General features: G+C 40.9%; 1 pseudogene; it reads left to right on the forward strand.

Moving 5' to 3' along the window:
* Positions 1-5,595: 5,595 nt before the first annotated feature.
* LOC130030672 (BTB/POZ domain-containing protein KCTD17-like) lies at positions 5,596-9,491 on the forward strand (annotated as a pseudogene).
* Positions 9,492-17,996: the final 8,505 nt, after the last annotated feature.

The following is a 17,996-nucleotide window of genomic DNA, read 5'->3' on the forward strand; positions in this document are numbered from 1 at the left end:
AATGAGATTTAAAGACGACTGCTGGACTAGAGCTCTTACCGACTGGATTCCATGGGATATCAAAAGACCACGTGGCCACCCACCTACCAGATGGTCAGACTTCTTCGTCAAGATCATGAACAATCGATTTGAGGCTCTTCATGTTCCCAGAGCGAACAGATGCCATTGGGCTACACTAGCACGCGACAGGGACAAATGGAGACGTTACTGGCGCCCGCTCAAGCAAATCGACGACTAACGGGAAGTTAAGTGATTAAGTGATTAAATAACGATTAATTCAAGTGTGTGAGAGCAAGTCTCAGTAGACTAGTTTAGAACCAAGAAAGACAAGTGGGAGAAAATTTTCCAAATGAATCCAACTAGAGTTAAAAAAAAATCCATGTAACTTTTACCTTCTATAATTATGTGTAGCTCTTATTCCATTTTCCTCCTGTGACATACATTTTGTGTTCTTTCCCATTTGATATTTGAAAACCTCACTGAGGGTAATACTGCATATGATTTGAAGTATCATTCTCTACAACAATTTACACAATAGTCTGTAAATAGTAGTTGCATGATAAACAGTAATTGATTGTAGGCATGAGAAGGAATGTAGGGCATGTGGATTAAAATGTATGTTTTCTTTTTCAATGTATTGTATTGTCAATCAGTTCTATATAATCATTTTTGCCAAAAGACATGCCAATAGAATGAGAAATACAGCTACATGTTTGAGTATTTTCTAATACATCCAGGTTTCTCAGGTGACAAGCTATCATCTTATATCAGCACTACTGGTCTGATGAAACCATGTCATCAGGCATCCATTCCCAGATAGTTTCCATCAGGGTGCTTGGGAAAGATGTTGCCAGTCTCTCTTTTGAAATCCCACCTTCATTTAATGAGGTGGCCACTAGTTGTTTGCACACGCTCCATTCTATAACTCTTTTCAAAACCTTAGCTCTGAATTACGGGTCTTCAAAGATGAATAACTTTAAAAAATGATGATTCACTGTATCACTGTCATCCCGTTTTTTTATCGATTTGCTTGAGCGGGTTCCAGCAACGTCTCCATTGTGAGACTTGTTGTTACTGTATTTGGCATATCAAATATGCCACAGTAAGTCTGCCAGGCTCTGGCATGCGAGTAGGATACTCTCAGTAGCCTACCAGGTTCTCCAAGAGCGAGAACTAGACAATAATTTGTGGCCCCGTGCTTCCTGGATCTTGGTTTTATAGTCTCTGGATCTTGGCCATTGATGGGAGTACACAGCCCCAGGGGCAGTTGGTGGGTGTAACTGCCTAGCTACTGGAAGATGGGGGATCTGGGTGGAGGAGGCCCAGTCCTGATCCAAGCAGGCTTGGAGATCTCAGCCCCGGGTCCCACACACCTGTGTTCCTCTGCCAGTTCCTTCATGCGTGGGGCTTGTCCGACCGTGTGGAGAGTGGTCTTCAGCATGGCTGTGTCTGGTTGTGGAGGTCTTCAGCTGCCGGGGCTCTGCTCGGGACAGGGACAGAAATTCAACCTGTCCCCCTCCAAGGGGCCCCAGCGAAAACAGCCAGACACAGGGACAGGAGACTCTGCATTGTTCTCTTCTGGGAGCTTGGTTTTATAGTCTCTGGATCTTGTCCGTTGATAGGAGTACATGAACCCAAGGGCACTTGGATGATTATTATTGATAATCAATAATAATATTATTATATAATCAATGATTATTATTGATTATTAATAAAGTAGGCAAAGATTTGGTGAAGAAATCCATAGGAAATAATAACTGAGATTGCAATTCTATAATGAGATTGTCTTTCTGTGTGTTTCTTAAGGGAAGGTTACATTTGTCTTTTTCGATCTCAGTCTGTTAGTAGATTGGCACTTGAAGCTAAACATTCTGAAATCTAGTGATTAAAAAAATGGGTCTACTCTAAAATGCTTGGATATAGGCAAATAATAAAGCCAGAACTGGAAGCCTCATGACAGACCAGGATTATACCAAAGCAGCATTATAAAAGGAATTTGGTGCTTCTGACATGATTCTGCTCTCTTCGTTAATATTTGCTTGATGTTTCCAGTACTGCAACTGATTTGTGCTTCATATTAAACTAGGAATAATGGGGGTATGGTGTCTCCAGCAGGTAACTCTGTACCTGTGAGACGAGTGCATCAGCAGCCTGATGGTGCGTTAGACTTTCAGATATCCCCAAATTGCTGCTGTGTGTTAGGCCAGACCTCAAAAACTTGGGGTCAAGTTTACCAAGAAAGTGAATGGCCAAAAGTTAGGTATGTGGGAGACACACCCACAAACCACTTCCGGCTCAGCTATATAATTGGAGCCAAGGCCTCTATGGTTCCTGATTGAACTGCTTAATGGCCATGATCCCAGAGACTCAGAAACATATCTCGAAACCCAATGACTTTTGGCAGAAATGTGTCCGGTCCCTGCAGTAGGTTACTGGCTCTGGGCCACCCCATATGGGAATACGTTTCATGCCTTGGCCTGTTCCTCCTGGCAGCCTGGTGGTTGTCATCCTCCAGAGGCCACTGGACAGTCAGGTTTCAGCCAGCAGTGATGAGACATGGGGGCCTCACGAGACGGGGGTGGAGCCGGCCCTTTCTTCCCAACCCCAATGAGACTTCCAAGTCGCTGCCCATAAACAGCCTCTCTGGCTCCTGATCAAGCTGCTTAATGGCCATGATCCCAGAGACTCTGGAACAAATCTCAGAACCCAGCAGATTTTGGCAGAAATCCCTCCAGATTTAATTGTTAAAATTTCGGAATTTCAAAAATGTGTGGCCACTACTGCAGCCACGCAACATCATGTGTTATTCATAATCAGCAATAGAAAACAAATTGTCTACTGTTGCCTTTTCGGCAGATCTGAGTGTTGGGGTAAAATTCCAAATAATAATGGTGAGTTTGGTGTCAAAATATTTAATGTATTCAAAGTAGAGAGAGAGAGTAAAGTGGAAATCATCTGCCCCCCAGGTAGGGGGAGAGTGTGGGATGGGGGTATACTGGGATTTTTTGGTGGTGGAGAATGAGCACTGGTGAAGGTATGGGTGTTTCATTGTATGACCAAGACTTAAACCCGAAAGCTTTGTAGCTGCTCTCACAGTGATTCAATAAATAAAATTATAAAAAATGAAAAAAAAAAGTAAGGTGGAGTTCATGCACAATTCAATCAGCCTAATCAGTGGCTGAATAAATAGCAGTACTTCTACTTAAAAAAGTAAAAAAATAAAAAGTCACTAGATCACTTGACATCCTGTTACTCATCAATTTCCTCGAGTGGGCATCAGTAACGTCTCCATTTGTCCCTGTCACTTGCTAATGTAGCCCAATTGTGTCTGCTCATTCTAAGAACACTAACAGCCTCAAACCAATGATTCAGGGTCTTGACAAAGAAGTCTGATAATTTCATAGGTGGGGGACCATGCAATCTTTTGACATCCCATGGAATTCAGTTGGTAATGGCTCTAGTCCAGCGGTTGTCACCAAATCTTATTACATGTCCAGCCCTTCTGATTTTCGACGCCTTGGCAAATGAGACAACGTCCCTGATTCTTGACCGTCAACGGAAGTCAGAACTCCGCATTCTTTTTCACATTTGAGTGAAGCATAATACTCCAAGCATAGCTCTTCCGATTCCTCTTTGGGAGACATGAATAGCGTTCTCATCTTGTTTTCGTAGGGCCCAGGTCTCTGAGGCATATGTTAATTCAGGAAGAACTGTGGAATCGAAGAGATGTGCCTGGAACCGGAGGTTCTTCATCCTCTTAGCTATTTCTTCAATGCTCTCGAAGGTGTTCCAAGCCACTCTCTTCCTTCTGTGCAACACAGGTGCCAGGTCATTCGTCATGTTGGCTTCTCAACCTATGTACACATAACTGTTGCATTTGGAGATGTTCGTCCTGGTGAGAACAAATGGAACATCAGGAACGAGACTGTTTCTCATAAACATTTTCTTCATGAGATTCAGCTGTAGTCCAACCTTTCCACACTCAAGGTCGAAGTTGGCCAGAATTTGTGCTGCTTGGCTGATGCTTGATGTTATTAGAACGATGTCATCAGCAAAGCGGAGGTTGTGTAGTTGCTGATCGTCTATCTTCAATCCCATTCCTTCTCACTCCAGTCATCACATGACGTTCTCAAGGGTGGCACTGAAGAGTTTCAGTGAAATGGGATCACCCTGCTGAACCCCTCTCTTGACGTCAATGATCACCTCCCTGTGGAATGGTGAGATCCTGGTAGTGAATCTGCGATACAGCTCTTGGAGGATCCTGGTGTATTGAGTTTGAACACCCTGTTTGGCTAGGGCTTTGATGACCGCTTCAATCTCAACAAAATCAAAGGCCTTTTTTAAATCAATGAATATGAGACAGAGCGACATCTAGAACTCCTAAGAAACCTCAATGAGCTTGGTTATCATGTGGATATGGTCGATTGTGCTGAACCCTTTCCGGAAACTGACTTGCTCGCATGGTTGTTCTTCATTTAGTGTTCTGCCAATCCTATTCAGGATTACTCGAGTGAACAGCTGGTAGATGACAGACAATAGGCTGATTGGGGGATAGTTGCCAATGTCGTGGATGTCTGCCTTGTACAAAAGTACAGTCCTGCTGGTTTTCCATTGGGATGGAACCTTACATTCAGACAGGTAGCATGTGAAGAGCCGAGCCAGTGTGTTGATGAGTACTGACGGCAGTTTCTTCGGGTGTTCAGGTCTGACCTTGTCTGGGCCAGGTGCTGTTTGCTTCTTTACCGATGAAATGGCATGTCAGATTTCAGAAGGGGGAACATTGGGAATGACATATCCATCCTGCGGAATTTGGTATGTGGGCAGGTGAACATGCTATCGAAGAGATCCGAGTAGAAGTCATGGATAATCTTCTCCATTGCCCTTCTGCAAGATGTGATAGATCCATTAGGACGTCAGATTGCAGTCATCTTGGTCTTTTAGTTGGCGAAGGACAGGCGGGCATTACAAATGCTTTTCCTAACTTCTGCCACATCTGCCAGCACTGCTGCTCTTCTCTCTTTGAGTTCTTTCTTTATCGCTTCTCTGCACTGCTTTGCGAGCTCAGACATTCACTTGTGGTTGCCTGAGGCTTATGCCAAGCCACGTTGTTGAATGAGCTCGAGAGTTTTTGAAGACAGGCATCTTTTTGTGGCTATCTCTCTCTCGGTGTTCCTCGCACAATCATGGAGGTGCTAAACCAGTCAAAGGTATTCTTCGTCAATGATGTCAACGTCGGCATCTTCCCATGTTGCAGCAATAGTGCCAAAGAGCTCCCAGTTGGTGGTCGTTCTGGGAGTTCTTTTTTTATACTTTGCAGCCTTTCCTCCCCACTCTATATAACAGAATTTTGCACGAAGGAGATGGTGGTCCAATCCCGTTTGGAATTTTGGGACAACAGTGACATCGGTCAGGCAAAACTGTCAATTGAATATGATGTGATCAATTTCGTTATGGAACCATCTGCTGGGAGACTCCCATGTCCAACATTTAGATTCGGCCTTCTGTAACTGTGAGTTACCATGGATGATCTTGGTTGACATGATGAACTCAGACAGTCTCTCACCCTGTTTGTTCCATTCTAGGTCTCTGCGAAAGATGAGGATGGAGGCTGGGGAGGCAGTGCTGTGTGTGTGTGGGGGGGGGGCAGGGGGCTGCACCGCAGGTGGCTGGGACAAGTGGGTGCGGCTCAATGTGGGGGGCATGGTGTTCCTGACCACCCAGCAGATGGTCTGCAGTGAGCAGAAGTCCTTCTTAGCCGCCTGTGCCAAGGGGAAGAGCTGAAGGCAGATCGGGAAGAGACCGGGGCCTACCTCATTAGCCATGACTCCATCTACTTCGGGCCCATCCTGAACTTCCCCCAGCACGGCAAGCTGGTGCTGGACAAGGACATGGCAGAAGACGGGGTCCTGGAGGAGGCCGAGTTCTACAACATCAGCCCTCTGATCCTCCTCATCAAGGACCAGCTGGAGGAGAAGGGCTACACCGTGACCCAGGTGCCGCCCAAGCATGTGTACTGGGTGCTGCAACGCCAGGAGGAGGAGCTCACGCAGATGGTGTCCACCATGTCCGATGGCTGACTCTTCGAGCAGCTGGTGAACATCGGCTCGTCCTACAACTACGGCAGAGAGGACCAGGCCGAGTTCCTGTGTGTGGTGTCCAAGGAGCTGTACAGGCTGGGCTCAGCTCTGAGTCCAGCCGCAGTACCAAAAGCATAAATAAATAAATAAATAATAAAATAATGTAGGAATAATAATTCCTGTTTATAAAATTATTATATCATTTTTTATGGAACAAGTTATAGATGGAAATGCCTTGGGAGGAATATTGAAAAGCACAGGCACAAATAATTGTAATTACTATAATCACTGCAAAAGGAATCTTTCTCAATTTTCACATAGTAATGAGGGATCTAACTCCCCACTTCCTTTCCCTTCAGGACCTGGGACTTCTCACAAAAAATCAGATAAGCATTTTAAAACTATATATCTTCTGCTGCAATAATGATGAGCAAAGGGTGCTTATCGACTGTATTGATCAATACACATTTATCAAGTACCTATCATATGTAAGAAATTATGTGAAGACTTTGGGGAGAAAAAATTACCATCAACTCTTACTCCTTTAGGGCAGTGTTTCTTAACTTTTTCTGAGCGTGCCACCTCTCACCAGTTTCTTTCTCCCTTGTTCTTCCTGGTGGTCCCCTAGGCTTCTGCAGTAGAAACCCTGCCTACCCTCACCTAATTTAAAGATTTTCACCTGCAGCCCTATGGAATATCCTGGGAGTTCACAGGGGCCACCTGGCTCACAGTTGGGAAATGTTGCTTTAGGGTACTGTGGTTTGTCGAGACAAGTTACAAATTTAAGCCCAAGTCACCCTTTCAATGTAAGGGCAAGAACTTTCATTTTGGGTTCTTCCATGGAACGTAACCTTGGGTGGTCCTCAGTCAGTGCTGGGTTCTGTCACTGAACTGAGAACTGAACCTCACCAGGAGTGCCCCCAGACTCTCCAATACTCCAAGGTACAGTCCTCATAAAAATTAAATATAAGGATTTTATAGTATTATTTAAAATAAGAAAAAAATCATAGATCCAAAGTGGAGTCTTTGTGCCTAGATTTAATATCTAACCTAATTTATAAACTGATCAATATGGTCAACACTGGTGATTTAATCTACATGCACTAGTCCCCAAAGCCCCTTTCTACTGAATAGAATGATGACTTTGCTTGAACTATTCTTTTTCTTTCTCATTGGATTCTCTTTTTGTCACTATTGTTTCTGAGCCACATTCAGTGGGTCTCTTCTTTTGTGCTCATGGGGCCACTTCTGGCAGTCGGTTTGCACAGGGCATCACGTCGTCATTCTCTGCCATCCTGAATGCAAGCATGCTCTCAACCCATTGTGCTTTCTCCCAACTCTGACTCTTAACCCATTTGTTCTCCTTCTGACTTTCACTATGAATAATTCTTTGTACTTGTAGCTGGCAGTGTGCAATGAAAGTCATTCATATCTTTACATTTATTTTTCTTTTTGGGTCACACCCGGCAATGCACAGGGGTTACTCCTGGCTCTGCTCTCAGGAACCACTCCTGACGGTGCTCAAGGGACCATAATGGGATGCTGGGAATCAAACCTGGGTCAGCCACATGCAAGACAAACACCCTACCCACTGTGCTATCGCTCCAGCCCCTAAAATTTTTAATAATTAAAAATTTTGTTATCTAACACTATGTATAATTTTAGTATCTAATGTTTAAATCATCCTTTACTTAGCACATACTCTTTCAATTGACTAATTTTTCTACATTCTAACAATCAGGCTGCCATTTTTAATTTTTTAAATTTTGTTTGATTAAAGTACTCTAACCTACAAAGTTAGTCACAGTTGAGTTTTAGAGATACAATATTGTAACACTGATGCTATCAGCAGTGTCAACCTCCCTCCACTAATGTTCCCATAACTTCCTGTTCCAGCATCACCACCTTTAGAACATGGTATCATGTATATGTGATGTTTAGAATAACTAGATGAGGGAATACAAGGTTGCATTTTTAAAAAAGTAGTAATACATAGTATAAAATTTAATTTATTTTTATTTTATTTTAGGGCTACACCCAGCTGTGCTTAGGACATGTATCTGGACTTCTGAGCCCATGACTCATTCCTGTAGCTTCTCGGGGTATCATATATGGTGCTGAGGATCAAACCCAGTGTCTGGGTATAAGACAAGAGCTTTCACGTCTGTACTATCTATCATTTAGGCCTAGAAATGGACTATGTTTTAAAAAACATCTTTTGTTTTTTTTGGTTTTTGCTGCTTTGACGCCACACCCAGAGTTGCTCGAGTCTTAACTTCTGACTCTGTGCTCACGGATCATTTCTGGTGGGGTTGGAAGACCCTATGAAGTGTGGGGGAGCAAGGAAGTGCTAGGATGCAAGGCAATATCTCCTCAACCCCCTTAAGTATGCAGTTTTGTTGTATAAAGGATATTCATACTGTTAGAAATTTATAATCATTTTTTCCCTTTACCTTAAAAGCTGGGCTGGAGCAATAGTACAGCAGGTAGGGCATTTGCCTTGCACACAGCCGACCCAAGTTCGATTCCTCCACCCCTCCCGGAGAGCCCAGAAAGCTACCAAGAGTATCTCGCCCACACGGCAAAGCCTGGCAAGCTACCCATGAGATAATTGATATGCCAAAAACAGTAACAAGTCTCACTATTTTTTGTGAGACGTTACTTGTGCCCGCTCGGGCAAATCAATGAACAACGGGAGGACACTGCTACAGTGCTACATTAAAAGCTGGAATGCTGGGGTTGGAGCGATAGCACGGTGGGGTTGGGCGTTTGCCTTGAATGGGGCCGACCTGGGTTCGATTCCCAGCATCCCAGAATCCCATATGGTCCCCTGAGCACCGCCAGGAGTAATTCCTCCTTGCAAAGGCAGGAGTAACCCCTGAGCATTGGCGGGTGTGACCCAAAAAGCAAAAAAAAAAAAAAAAAAACAAACCAAGAGAAAAAATAGCTGGAATGCTACACTCATTAAACAACATTTCTGTATTTTGTCTTACTGAGAAAATGCAGAGTATTTTTCTATTTCATGTTTCTATAAATTTGGCTGCTCCAGAAATCTCATGTAAGCAGAAACATACTATTTTCTTTATCATCTTTTTCTCATTGATATGTAGTACATATCTGTACAGTGATATATGTGTGATATATATATGTAAGCTCGAGCAGGCCCAGTATGTAAATGTGTGTTATGTTCTATATATGTAATACTGCCTCTTGTTTACCAATTTGTCTAATAATACTTGAGTTGCTTCTATCATTTTACTGTTTGATGATCCTAATATAAAATAATGCCTAGCTACCCATGACATGTTCCATATGCCAAACACAGTAACAACAAGTCTCATGATGGAGATGTTACTGGGCCCGCTCGAGCAAATCGATGAACAACGGGAGGACCGTGGTACTGTGATACCATGATTGAAAAATTGCTATTATTTGAAAAAATATAGCTTAATATGAAATTGCTTACATATAGTAATTATATTTTATATTTGAAGAGTCATCATATTGTTTTCTATAAAATTTTACATTTCACCAGCATTTAGCAACAGCACAAAGAGATGCTATTTCTCTATATCTTTACTGACTTCTGTTGCTTGAGGAGGAGTTTGTTGTTTGTTTTTGGATAGGTATAACACACTCCTTGGTACTCAGTACTACATTCCACTCAATGCTTAGAGATCAGCACCAGCGGTGCTCTGGATCATGAGGTCAAACTGAGCTTGATTGTATGTATAAGTAAGAAACTTTAATCCCTGTACTGTCTCAGTTCTGTCTTTTAAAAAATATTTCACCAAATGTGGTGAAATAGTATGTGATTGGGTTTTTATTTGTACTTCCCTAACTGTTAGAAATACCAAACATCTGTTTGTTTATTGGTCATTTGTAGTTCCTCTTTAGAGACATGTCTGGTCAAGTCATTTGTCCATTTTTAGTATGGTTATTTTGTTGCTATTATTAAATTGTAGTCATTCTTTATATATCCTGGATAGTTACTTCCTGTTACCATTATATTTCAATAAATTTCTCTGAAGACATGTTCTGCTCTTTGAATGATTTCCTTATATAAAATTTTTGGATTGAAGTATTTGGCCTGAAGAATATGATCTTGACTTTTATTGTCAAATTGTTTCTTCAAACAGTTGTGCTTATTAACCTTTGGATCACAAAAATGAAACAGTGTAGCAATAACACCAAAATTTTATCAGCAGAATTAGTTTTAAGTTTTTTTTCCATAAGTAGTATAAAATTCCCTTCATTTGTCTACATTTGCATTTCTTTGATTGCTAGTAAAATTGACTATTCTTCCTTAGATTTTTATGATGACTATATCTCATTATTAGTAATTTGATCATGCACTTGCCTATTTACCAATTGGAAATTGGATGTTTGTCTCATGAGTTTCTGCAGTGTTGTCTGTATACATATCTTTTACTTTAGGTTATACTTTGGTTTTTATTATCTAAAAGTTATGTGTATGCATGAATAATGACTAACTGTATCTTTCTGACTTAGAATAGGATACTAATGCTACTTTCTGCCTCATTTTCTATGATTGTCTGTTTTCTGATTGTTTTTAAAGCAAGGTCAACCTGGACAATTTTTTTTTAAGGTATCTCACAACTGACATGCCAGGCTGTGGAATTTACACAATCTGCTGCTCTCTTGAGTGGTGACCAAAATGTCAGCCTATGCTATTACGTGGCCAGCTGAACATATTGGTGGAAGGAAATGCATCTTTTGGAAACACAGCGCCAATAAATAAAATGGCCTTCAGGGGCAATGAAAGTGTCCTGGTGTCAGCAGCGGCAATCAAAGCCATATTGGAAGCACTATGGCCAAAAGGGGAATTTTTTTTCTAAAGGCAAAAAATCAAGAAAACAGGTTTAAAAACTCCTAGTTTTGGAGGAAAAGCTGAGAAATGTTGTCCCATGAATTTTACAGAAGCAATACAATTAAGGCCTCTGACCACAGAGAGTCTTTGTAAAAGACCCAGTATTGGTGGTGATATTATATTCTGAGACCTTGGACAAATCCCAACTTGAGTGATTGCATTAGGTCATTAAATTTCCTCTGCAGTTTCTAATGCAATATCTTTCTTGCTTCCTGATGCCAACCTATAGCATGTTGCTGCTCTGCATTAATTACCCAGTGCCTATGCACACTCCATTTCTGGAGAAGGCCTGGGAGTTACCAGGGGAAAACTATTAAACATTTCTTGTCTTTCACTTCTAAAGAATCCCATTTCTCAGTACCTGCTCTGTGTTAGAAAAGTTCAGGAGTCATTAATTGTATAAATTGGCATGATATTCTTCCATGACCACACAACCCATTTCAGTTGCTGGGGACAATATAAAAGATTAGACCAGCTGAATGACAGTCCAACATTTCTTACTCTTATTGCCTATGTGACTATAGACAATTTGTTCTCTTAATCATCAACTTTCAAAGACTTCTCTTGGCTTCAAAAAAAAATCAATGTCTTTATAAAGCCAGGTCGGGTGGGACTGTATCTACCAAGCCTTTAACTCTCTATCAACCTAACTCCGGAGTCAGAGATTACCATCAAGAAAAGCTAATCATTTCTTGTTTCTTTGTAGTGAACATATATTGCACTATGTCTCGTGTTGATGTCTCTGCTGCCTATGTCCTCTTCCTCAGTCTCTCCTCAATAAATCTTATATATCTTTCAAGACTGACCTTACTTTCATCTGTAAAATACTTTCTATATTTTCAGCTGGAAGTTACCTGGTATTCTGTAGCATGAATGTGAATATATAAACAGTGCATGTTTTAGACTGAAAATCAATCTCTTTAAGATGGTTGTGCATTTCCTGTGATATTCAATGGAGAAATAAAAATATTCTTTTTGTTTTAATTTATGAATTGCTTTAATCTTTACTTAATGTAATAAGCTTCTAAATATAAAAAAGATATTAAATTAGCAAACTATATTATAGTTTAATTCAGATCAATAGCATATATAGATGCACTCAAATAATCTCATAACTGCTTTTCATTTTTGTGACATTCAGATGTTATAAATGTAAAAATTGTACAAAATATGTTTTATTTACTTTATTTTTGGTGTTTGGGCCACAACCTGCAATGTTCAGGGGTTATCCCTGGTTCTACACTCAGGAATTACTCTTGGCAGTGCTTGAGGAACCATATGGAATGCCGGGAACTGAACTGGGGATGAACCACATGCAAGGCAAGCACCCTACCCACTGTACTATCTGTCTAGCCCCAATGCTTTAAATTTAACAATCTCTTGATATTATACCTGTGATCCTACTCTGAAAATGCATTTAAAGTTATAATTTCTCTGCAATTGTTTTGGAGTTAGATCACATGACTATTTGTGAAGCTTAGTAAGTTGACTTTTGCATTAATAAATTGTCTTAAAAATGTAGTTCTGGAAAGTAATTTAGAAATCAGCAAGTCCAATCGTCATTCTCTATATCTACCTCTCTATTCCTTTTTTATTTTTTAATTTTTGCAGGGGGCACACCCAGCAATGCTCAGGGGTTACTTCTGGATCTGCACTCAGGAATTACTCCTGGCAGTCCTCAGGGGATCATATAGGATGCCAGGGATCCAACCAGGTTGGCTGTATGTAAGACAAGTGTCTACCTGGTATACTATTTCTCTGGCCCAACCCAGTTTAAATTTTTAGGATGAAGTTTGAAGTATGATCTCACAAAATTCCCCAAAACCAAAGGTTAGCATAAGGACTAAATATCTCCAATAATTTAATACAGAACAAACCAAAGCAAAGATAATAAATTGAAAGCTCATAGTTATATATGTTTAGATGATTGCTTTAAAGGTGAGGAATTAAAAAAGTGGAAGCAAAATTCATTAAAATAAAGTGAAATGAGCCCCAAGACTTAGACTAAAAGTGAGTTACTAGCCTCAGCATTAGTTAAATGAAGTTAGGTGCAACCTTCTGCCTCTCTACTATCTAGAACTATAATCTTTGTCTTTTTCAGATCTCTGAACTCCCAAATATGATTTGACCCTGAGTAACATTTTTAGAAATGCATTCAAATTTGCAAGATGGACACACACACACACACACACACACACACACACACACACACTTTAATGAGCCGGAGAAATCTCCCCAGTTGCTTTACTTTTTTGCTACTTGAGACATCAGGTTTGCCACAGGCCAGAAAAATCCCAAAATGAGACTATAGTACTGTTATTTAATAAAGGTAATTTGACTTGAGGTAGCAAACATGCTGTCTAAGGAGAAGCTATCCTTTACCGACTAACTCATTTTCTAGGCAGGGTATGACTCAGTAACTTATGATTTCCCATGAATAGTGTATGCCTGAATCAAAACTACAGGGAAAGCTTTTTACAGTTAGAGAGATGAAGAGACTGACTACTGTATAAAGTCAAATTCTGTAGCCTGTGACAATATGAAGTTTTAAAGTATATAGATTCCAGTTAAGTATGTGGCAGCATTTACTTTGAAAATTTATCAGGATGTATACGTAAGATATAATTTTATGCAATCACTTTATGCTTCCATAAAATGTTTATCTAAAATAATAAAAATACCAATAATAGGGGCATTGCATTAGCCTGGCATTTAGAACATAACAGAGATTAGGCAAATTACAAGTTCTAAAGTCAAATTTTAAAATCCAGGTCTTTATATTTCTAGCTCTGTGATACTGAGCAAGCTGTAAGCACTTCTTACACCTCAGAAATTTTTGTATCTTTTAACAGGGAAGCATACCTCAGAGAGCTCCTGTCAAGATAACAATATAATATTTCTAAGAAGCTCCAGACTTAGAGAGCACCTGGTCCTCAGCAGGTGTCAGTAACTCATTTGTCTTTAATTTTTTTTATGTCAAGCACTGTTCTGGAATATAAAGATGAATAAATCACTGTTGTGACTTTCTAGCAGGCAATTTTAGTATAGCCACCTTTTCCTTTTAATATGTGATTAAAGTATGATTTTCTAGCTTTTTTCCCACTACCTCTTATAGTCTGGTCAACTGGAGTCAGATAATTTACCCCGATCCCACCTTCCTACCAACCAAGGCCACATGCAGACATCTTAGAGTGTACTTAGATGGAGAATTATGCTTTCCAGAGCACATTCCATATCATGTGGTAACTGTTTCTTTAATAGGTATATCATACATTGCATAGACAAAAGATTTAATGCCTTACTCATGTACTATACTTTCTTACTCCCCTTTAATAATTATATATGTATATATATAAAACATCTCTCCATATCCTCCGAATAGAAGCTATTTTTCTTTATTACTCTGAATACTTAAGTGTTTTTATGTATCTTAGTGTATCGTTAGAAAATGTGAACTTTATTTTATTTTTTATTTGTTTTATTTTTGTGCTTTTTGGGTCACATCCAGTGATGCACAGTGGTTACTCCTGGCTCTGCACTCAGGAATTACTCCTGGTGGTGCTCAGGGGACCATATGGGATACTGGGAATCGAACTCTAGTCAGCTGCATGCAAGACAAGCGCCCTACCTGCTGTGCTATCGCTCCAGCCACAAGTGTGAACTTTAAAGCCTGATAAATGTGGGGCTTGCTAATGGGTTCGACATTAATGGGCCGTGTGGCCTTTGGCAAATAAGTTTTTTCTATTTCCTTATAAGTAAAAGTGAAAATTCTGTTTATCTATTAATGCTACTATCACTGTCACTGTCACTGTCCTCCCCTTGTTCATCGATTTTGCTTGAGCAGGCCCAGTAACCTCTCCACTGTGACACTAGTTACTGTATTTGGCATATCGAATACATCACAGATAGCTTGCCAGGCTTGGCTGTGTGGGCGAGATACTCTCGGTAGCTTGCCGGGCTCTCTGAGAGGGTATCAAAATAGTATGTGTTTGCTGACATCTCCCCTCAATCATATGATCATCTAATCTTTGATAAAGGTGCAAGAAATGTGAAGTGGAGTAAGGAAAGCCTCTTTAACAAATTGTGCTGGCATCACTGGACGGCTACATGCAAAAAAATGGGCTCAGAACTCTGCCTAACACCATGTACAAAGGTAAGATCAAAATGGATTAAAGACCTCAACATCAGACCAGAAACCATAAGATACATTGAAGACAAAGTTGGCAAAACCCTCCATGACATTGAGGCTAATGGTATGTTCAAAGATGACACGCCACTGGCCGAGCAAGTGAAAACAGAGATAGATAAATGGGACTATCTTAAACTAAGAAGCTTCTGTACCTCCAAAGAAACAGTGAACAAAATACAAAGACAGTCTACAGAATGGGAAAGAATATTCACCGAATACACATCTGACAAGGGGTTGATATCCAGGATATACAAAATACTGGTTGAACTCCACAAGAAGAAAACATCCAACCCCATCCAAAAATGGGGCAATGAAATGAACAGAAACTTTCTCAAAGAAGAAATCCGAATGGCAAAAAAGCACATGAGAAAGTGCTCTACATCATTAATCATCAGGGAGATGCAGATCAAAACCACAATGAGATACCATCTCACACCTCAGAGACTGGCCCACATTCAAAAGAACAAAAGCAATCATTGCTGGCGCGGATGTGGCGAGAAAGGGACACTCCTTCACTGTTGGTGGGAATGCCGACTGGTTCAGCCCTTTTGGAAAACAGTATGGACGTTCCTCAAAAAATTAGAAATTGATCCATGGTGGTGGAAAATGGGCACTGGTGGAGGGATGGGTATCTGATCATTGTATAATTGAAACCAAAGCACAAAAAATTGTAAATCTACAACTTTAAAAAAAATAAAATAAAATAAAGGGAAAAAAAAAGAATTAGAAAAAAAATTAGAAATTGAGCTCCCATTTGACCCAGCGATACCACTCCTGGGAATATATCCCAGAGAGGCAAAAATGTGTAGCCGAAGTGACATCTGCACTTGTTTGTTCATTGCAGCACTCTTTACAGTAGCCAGAAACTGGAAGAGACCTGAGTGCCCAAGAACAGATGACTGGTTAAAGAAACTTTGGTACATCTACACAATGGAGTACTATATAGCTCTTAGAAAAGATGAAGTCATGAAATTTACATACAAGTGGTACAATATGGAAAGTATCATGCTAAGCGAAATGAGTCAGAAAGAGAGGGATAGACATAGAAAGATTGCATTCATCTGGGGGATATAAAGTAACAAAATATGAGATTAATACCCAAGAATAGCTGAGAGCAACACCAGGAGAATTACTCCATAATTTAGAGGCCAGCCGGGTATTCTAGGGGAAAGGACAATTCAGATAGAAAGGGGAACACCAAGTGGAGGGTGTTTGGAGGATCCTCCCAGGAGGGGAGATGCAGGTTGAAAGTAGACTGGACTGAACATGTTCGCCACTCAATGCCTCTTTTGCTGATCACAACACCCAAAAGGAGAGAGAGAACAAAAGGGAATGCCCTGCCACAGTGGCAGGGGGGATGGGGGGATGGGGGGATGAGGGGGAGGGATATTATCCTGATGGTGGAAAATGGGCACTGGTGGAAGGATGGGTATTTGATCGTGGTATGACCGAGATCCAAGCACAAAAATTTGTAAATCTACAACTGTACCTCATGGTGTTTCACTAATAATAAAAAAAAATAGTATGTGTTTGAAGGACATAATGCTTAATAGTTACTCAATGAGAATGGTGCAATTATTTCAATTTTATAATCTTTGTAAACATCACGTCTTTCATGAAATAATGAAAGAGCATGAATAGACCATCTCAGCATTTCTCAGTGCACATATAGAGCAAATGTGTAATAAATATTTGAATGATTGAGAAATTGAAAGATAAAACACATTGCTCAATGCTGGTGACACTGAGAAAAATCTCATGCAAAATTTCTGCATCCCAGATGACGACTTGAAAATACTATCACGATCACGATCACGACCACCCTGTTGTTCGTCGATTGCCTCAAGCAGGTGCCAGTAACGTCTTCTTCGTCCTAGCCCTGAGATTTTTTTTTTTTTAAAGTGCCATATTCAAGGCTTTTTCAGGGTTAGGAGAATGAGACCCATCATTGTTACTGGTATTTGGCATATTGGGTACACCACGGGGAGTTTGCCAGACTCTGCCGTGTGGGCATGTTACATTTGGTAGCCTGCCAGTTTGACCAAATTAGGAATGAGATGATAAGATGTGTGTGATAAGCTTCCGGGAGCTGAGTGTGATGATCTCTGGATCCTGGCCGTTGTTGGAGTTACACGGCAGTTGGTGGGTGTAACTGTCTAGTTACTGGCAGGTCCAGTCCCAAACTGTGCAGGCTTGGAGATCTCAGCCCCGGGTCCCACACACCTGGGTTCCTCTGTCAGTTCTTTTATGCGTGAGGCTCATCCAAGTGTGTGGAGAGTGGTCCCAGCATGGCCTTGGCTGGGCCTCGGTGGTCTTCAGCTGTTGGGCCCTGGTGAAGACAGTCAGGCATAGGGTAGGAGACTCTGTCTTGTTCTCTCCCAGGAGCTGAGTGTGATGATCTCTGGATCCTGGCCGTTGTTGGAGTTACACGGCAGTTGGTGGGTGTAACTGTCTAGTTACTGGCAGGTCCAGTCCCAAACTGTGCAGGCTTGGAGATCTCAGCTGAAGACCACCGAGGCCCAGCCAAGGCCATGCTGGGAGCACTCTCCACACACTTGGATGAGCCTCACGCATAAAAGAACTGACAGAGGAACCCAGGTGTGTGGGACCCGGGGCTGAGATCTGAGAAAATACTATGGAGATAAATAATATAACAAGTAACTACCAACTAAGGGATCATTAAATCTTCTTGTTGTTACATAAATATTAAGAGCTGAATGGCACAAGCAAGCATATTGAAATTTGAACAAGCAAGTATTTCCATGATTTTAACTAGCACTCACTGGTTGCTATTCACCAGATGGTCACCAATTAGGTTGCCAGCCTTAAAGAAAATTAG

This window comes from Sorex fumeus, unplaced genomic scaffold (assembly GCF_029834395.1).
Source record: "Sorex fumeus unplaced genomic scaffold, SorFum_2.1 ptg000044l, whole genome shotgun sequence".
NCBI classification, from domain to species: Eukaryota; Metazoa; Chordata; class Mammalia; order Eulipotyphla; family Soricidae; genus Sorex; species Sorex fumeus.